This window comes from Grampus griseus (genome assembly GCF_964374135.1).
Source record: "Grampus griseus genome assembly, chromosome: 9".
NCBI classification, from domain to species: Eukaryota; Metazoa; Chordata; class Mammalia; order Artiodactyla; family Delphinidae; genus Grampus; species Grampus griseus.
The window spans coordinates 21673720-21679999 of NC_139003.1; the positions used below are offsets into that span (position 1 = coordinate 21673720).

General features: G+C 39.2%; 1 pseudogene across 1 annotated transcript; it reads right to left on the reverse strand.

The window, feature by feature from the left end:
• Positions 1-921: 921 nt before the first annotated feature.
• LOC309827495 (small ribosomal subunit protein uS12-like) lies at positions 922-1372 on the reverse strand (annotated as a pseudogene). The gene has a single exon. The product of its transcript is annotated as a small ribosomal subunit protein uS12-like (transcript).
• Between the last annotated feature and the right edge of the window lie 4908 nt (positions 1373-6280).

Here is a 6280-nt window from a genome sequence, read left to right on the forward strand (position 1 = left end):
GACTATTCAGGGTCTTCTGTGGTTCCATACAAACTTTAGGATTTTTTCCTATTTCTGTGAAAAATGCCACTGGAATCTTGGTAGGGATTGCATTGAATCTATAGATGGCTTTGGGTAGTATAAACATTTTAACAATATTAATTGTTCCAATTCATGAACACGTGATATCTTTCCATTTGTGTCTTCTTCAGTTTCTTTTATTAATGTCTTATAGTTTTCATTGTATAGGTCTTTCATCTCCTTGGTTAATTTATTTCAAGTATTTTATTGTTTTTGATGCTACTGAATCAAAATGATTGTTTACTTTTTTTTCAGATGTTTTGTTGTTATAGAAATAATTGATTTTTGTATGCTGATTTTATATCCTACGACTTTACTGAATTTGTTGATTAGTTCCAACAAACAGTGTTTTGGTTGAGTTTTTAGGGTTTTCTATATATAGGATCATGCCATCTGCAAATAGTGACAGTTTTACTTTTTGCTTTCTGATTTGGATGACTTTCATATCTTTGTCTGGCCTAGTTGCTCCAAAGTAGGACTTCCAGTACCATATTGAATAAGAGTGGTGAGAGTGGGCACCCTTGTCTTATTCCTGATCTTAGAGGAAAAGCTTTCAACTTTTCACTGATGAGTACAGTGTAAGCTGTGGGTTGATCATATTTGCCTTTATGATGCTGAGGTACGGTCTTTCTATACCAAATTTGTTGAGGGTTCTAATGATGAAAGGATGTATTTTGTCAAAAGCCTTTCCTGCATCTATTGAGATTATCATATGATTTTTATCTTTCGTTCTTTTAATATGGTATATCACATTTGCATACGTTGAACCATCCTTGCATCCCAGAGATAAATCCCTCTTGGTCATGATGTATAACGCTTTTTTTTTTTTTTTTTGCCATATGGAAATTTATTACTATCATGTTTTCATCATCAAAACTTATGATCTAGGTCTTTCCTTCCTGCCTTTGTATAAGGCCAAAAGAGAGACATTGGCTACTTCGACAACCTTAAAGCGGACTCCAGGAATGTCACCAACAGCATGACCTTTGCGACCAAATCCAGCAACCAGAACTTCATCATTTTGCTCAGTAAAATTCAAACAACCATCATAGGGTACAAAGGCTGTGATTTTTTTTTTTGCCATTCTTGATGAGCTGAATCCTGACACCCTTCCTGATGGCAGAATTTGGCTGTTTGGCTTCAACCCTACTTTTTCAAACACAGTTTCCTTGGCATGAGAAGCGCCTCCAAAAGGGCTGGCCTTCAGGGCTGTGCCCACATGGGCTTTCTTGTACTGTTTATCATGTCACTTCTGGTCTCGTCGGTGGCTACAGAGCTTCCTCTCAGTACGAAGACCGCGACACTTGCCCATCCTGCCGGTGCCACGGGCCTGAACGAAAGAGTATAACCCTTTTAATGTGTTTCTGCTCTAGGTTTTTGCTTTGTGGTTACCATGAGACTTACACAAGACATCTCAGAGGTAACACAGTGCATTTTAATTTGATAGCAGCTTGACTTCAGTCATCTATGAAAGTTTCACCCTTTTACTTCTCAGTTTTTATATTTTCGATGTTGCATTTTTATATTGCATATTCATTAACACGTTATGATAGCTATTATTACTTTTAATACTCTTTTCCTTTCACCTTTATGCTAAAATTAAGTGGTTAACAAACTATCCTATTACAGATTTAGTTTCTAGCTCTGATTGTATATTTATCTTTACCAGTGTGTTATATACTTTTGTATTTTTTTGTCACTGATTAGCTTCTTTTCATTTCAGCTCAAAGAACTCCTTTCAGCATTTCTTGCAAGGCAGGTCTAGTGGTGATGAACTCTCTCAGCTTTTGTCTAGAAAAGGCTTTATTTCTTCCTCATATCTGAAGGATAACTTTGCTAGATAGACCATTCATGGCTAGCAAGTTTTTTCTTTCAACCCTTTGAATATGCCATTCCACACTCTTGGCCTGTAGGGTTTCTGCTGAAAAACCCACTGATAGCCTAATGGGTGTTCCTTTGTAGGTTACAATCCTTTTTTCCCTAGCTGCTTTTAGAATTCTTTCTATATCCTGAGAAATATCAAAAATATAAAAAGGGAGAAGTAAAAGGGTAAAACTTTTGTAGATGACTGAAGTCAAGCTGCTATCAAATTAAAATGTACCGTGTTACCTGTTAGATGTCTTGTGTAAGCCTCATGGTAACTGCAAAACAAAAACCTAGAGCAGATACACATTAAAAGTGTTATACATCATGACCAATAGGATGATCTATTAGCATGTATTTGGGTGCCCAATTCTCTCCTCAGGTTTAGGAAATTCACAGCTATTATTTCTTTAAATAAATTTTCTGCTCCCATCTCCCTCTCTCTCTTTCTGGAACCCCAGTTATTATATTTGTCCTTTTGATAGAATACCATAGACCACGTAGGCTTTTTTCCACTCTTTTTGATACTTGTTTTGTTTTGTTTATTTGCCTCTAATTGGGTTATTTCCAAATTCCTAATCTCTAACGCACTTGTTCTGTCTTCCATTTGCTCTGCTCTACTGCAGATTCAACTGCATTTTTCATTTCATATATTGAGTTCTGCAGCTCCAGAATCTCTGTTTGGTTCATTTCTATCTCTTTTGGGAAATTTTCATTTTGATCTTTTTTTTTTTTTTTTTTTTTGAGATTTCATCAAACTGTCTTTGAGTTTTCTTGCAGCTTGTTGAGTTTCTTCAAGACAGCTATTCTGAATTCTTTTTTGGCTAGATCACAAAATTCTGTACCTTTGAGCTTTGTTACTGGAGAATCATTATTTTCTTTTTGTAATGGTATGTTTCCTTGATCTTAAATGTTCCTTGTAGTTTTGCATTACTGCTCTCACATTTGAAATTAAGGAAATGCCACCTCAAACCTTTGTTAGTTGGTTTCTGATGGTGTATCCTGTTCAATGGTGTCGTTATTACCTGGGGTTTTATCTGTCTTTGTATTGGTACTCTTACTCCACTTCTCTTGCTCCCTCGTGTGGCAGGATTCTTAAGCTTTTAGGTCTTCTCTGATGCTTACAAGTCACCAGGCAGGCTCCTGGAAACCTCTCTTTTGTTTTCCAGAAGGTGGTGCTATAGCTTCAGTTTGTGGTTTCTCCCTTGTCCACATTATGTGGCCTGTTTCTGAGTGTGCTTCCTAGCCACAGGAGCTTGCTTTCACTACTGCAGTAGGAAGCGTGCACATGGAGATGCCACAGACTAGGGCGAGATGTGGGTTTAGCACTGGCCCATGGATCTAGTAGGGAGATCCTCAGGTGTGGTACTCCCAGGGGTTTGTGGGTAGACTTCCTGCTGAGTGCAATCAGCAGGAAAGGCATCCCTTCTCTGCCTCTTACCCCATCTCCAGTCATGAAAGACCAACCTCAGTACTCTGGGTGCTATTGGAGAGAAACAGGTTTGTCCCACACAACTGAGATAGCTGGGTACTCACCCCAAACTATCCTCCCCTACCCCTAACGAGGGAGAGGGTGCCGCCACTGGATACATCAGCCTGGTGCAGTGTTTCCTTGGGGGAGGGGGACACTGGGAAAATTCCTCTTACCACCCCCTCTTCTGTGACCAAACTTGTTTTGCTGTTGTTGTTTCTAGAATGGTGTGCTGGAATCTCCAATCAGGAAGGCTGGACTTCTGCGAATTCCCTCTCATGCATAAGTATCTGACCAGGTCAGTACTCTCCAGTTTCGGTATACATTTTTTTCCAATCATAGCAAGAGGGGGTTCTGGGCAGGTTCACTGGCTCCCCTGATTCTGCAGCCTATACGGAAATCTGTCTATTACTGGATGCACAGGTAGGTGAGACTCCTGGATCCCACAGCTCCCACAAAGGTGCTTTGGTTTGTGGATGGATGTCTATTCTGTTGTTTTAAAAAGGGGACAAAAAAGAGGAATGTTTTATGCTGCCATGATGCTGACATCACTCCCCTGATGTAATGTTCATTCTTTATGACATATTTCATAACTGGAAAAATATTGTGTAAACAACATGATATGATAAGGAGTTGATAGCTATCAGAGCTGCCACCTTCTGGGTACACAATGGGATTATCCTCTGGCTCTTTGTGGTTGGGTAAGGGCTAAATCATATAAAAATTGTAGACTACGGTGCAGAGTTTGGACTTTAGTACAAGGCAGCCACTGGTGGGTTTAGGAGAATGATGTGATGCGGATCACATTTTAAAGGGATCATTCTTGCTGCTGCATGGAGGATGTATTGTTGGGGGCAAGTGTGGAAACACAGAGCCCAGTTAGAGAACTGGTAATGGTGAGATGATGGTGACTTAAACTTCACTGATTACAGGCAAAATAGAAGTGGAATTTTTTGAATGCATTTTGCAGGTGTATCTGAAAGGACTTACAGAAAAGTGGGGAATAGGGGTTGAAGGAAAGAGGGGGATTGTAGATGATCACTGTTTTGGGTTGAACAACTGAATATATGGTAGGGCCATTTACCATAATGGGAGCAAATGAAGGATTAACAGGTATGAAGAGAGGGAATGGAGCTTATTGTTCTCTGTATTAGCTTTAGACAGCTATGTGCACATGTTAAATAAACCACTAGAGAGACAACCCCATCCCTCAAGGGAATGCCCAGAGCCAAAGATGTATATATTTGGGAGTCAGTAGCATACAAATGATATTTAATTCAAAGGACTAGATTAGATCATTCAGAGAGAATATACATAGAATAAAAGAGTGAAGACAGGAGAAAAACCAGGTTAGTATGCAGTCATAGAAGCCGAAAGAAGAAAGCGTGTTTTGAATGCTGTTGAGAGGCTGAGTGAGATATTAAATGATAGTATTTGACAAATGGAGCTAACTGGCAGCTTTGACAAGGGAAGTTTCGACGGAGTTCTGTGTGGTGGTGGGGAACGGGGGAGGCAGATGGAGAGGGTCGAGGAGAAAGTGGAAGAAAATGGAGAAAGAGAATGAAGGGAATTTTGGTAAGTTTCCCTCTGAAGGGGAGCCAAACTGGGCTTGAAGGAGGTATGTGGTGAAGGCAGATTTTCTTTTTTTAGGATAGGGGATACTAGAGTGTGTTTGTTTGCTGATGGTGATTCAGGAGTGAGGAAGAAGCTAGTGATGCAGGAGACGAAGAGGTTAATACACCGGGGAAGAGAGGGTTCTGATCCAGGGCAAAATGGAGGGGCTGTCCTTTCACTAGAAGAGAGATCCTCCATCCAAGGATGGAAAGGCAGGTAGATGGTGGTTTTAATGATGAAACTACGAGGGAGGGAGTGCTCCTTGATTGTGGCTCTTTTCATTGAGTTATGAGCAAAATAAGTGGAATAATATTTGATGGAACTGAATAAGGACCCCACTGCACATCAAAAAGATTCCCATGAAACAATAAATTAATGAAAATCAATCAACCCCTATATATTTCTTGGTTAATCTTAAGATTTAAGGGTAAAGAATGAATTCTATAAGCATGTAAGTAGAAAATAAAATTACAAACAAAGCAAAAAGGCAGGTTGTACTTCTGGTCCAGCCATGATGGAATAGCTAATATCAGATGAATTCTCCTGCTGAAAACAACTATAAAAGATGTACAATGTACATTTAAAAACTGTTTAAAATATTTAGAGAATATGTAACTCAGGCAGGACTTGAGGGGCTACAATATGTGAAACAAAGGAAACATAGTGAGGTGGACTTCATATTTCCCCTGGCTTTTCCCTTGAGGGCATTTGCTATTTCACAGTAAAGCAGGGGAAAAGAATCCTAGTAGAAAACAGCAGATAGAATGTTTAATTCAGAGATGACACAATCATATATACAGAAAAGAATCAGTTATCATAATTAATAAATGCATTAACAAGGTCACTAGATACAAGATGGATATTAAAAAATCAATTGTCTTTCTATATACCAGCAACAAAAAATTAGACAATGGAATTTCAGAAGATGTGCTGGCTTTGACTCACAGATATAGAGAACAAACCAGGGGCTACCAGTGGTGAGAGGGGAAAGGGGGAGGGGCACTTTAGGAGTGAGGGGGGAAGGGGTTATTCTGGGATTATATGAAATCGTGTGTGAAACTTCTCAAAATTGTAAAGCACTGTAGAATTTAAAGAATCTTTCATTTAATTTAAAAAATGGGCTGACTTCATATTATGACCAATATGTGATGTCAGAAAATAAAACATTGTCTAACAAGTTTTGAGGGGAAATGTTATTTATTTATTTATTTTTGGCTGCGTTTTGGGTCTTCGTTGCTCTGCGCGGGCTTTCTCTAGTTGTGGCGAGCAGGG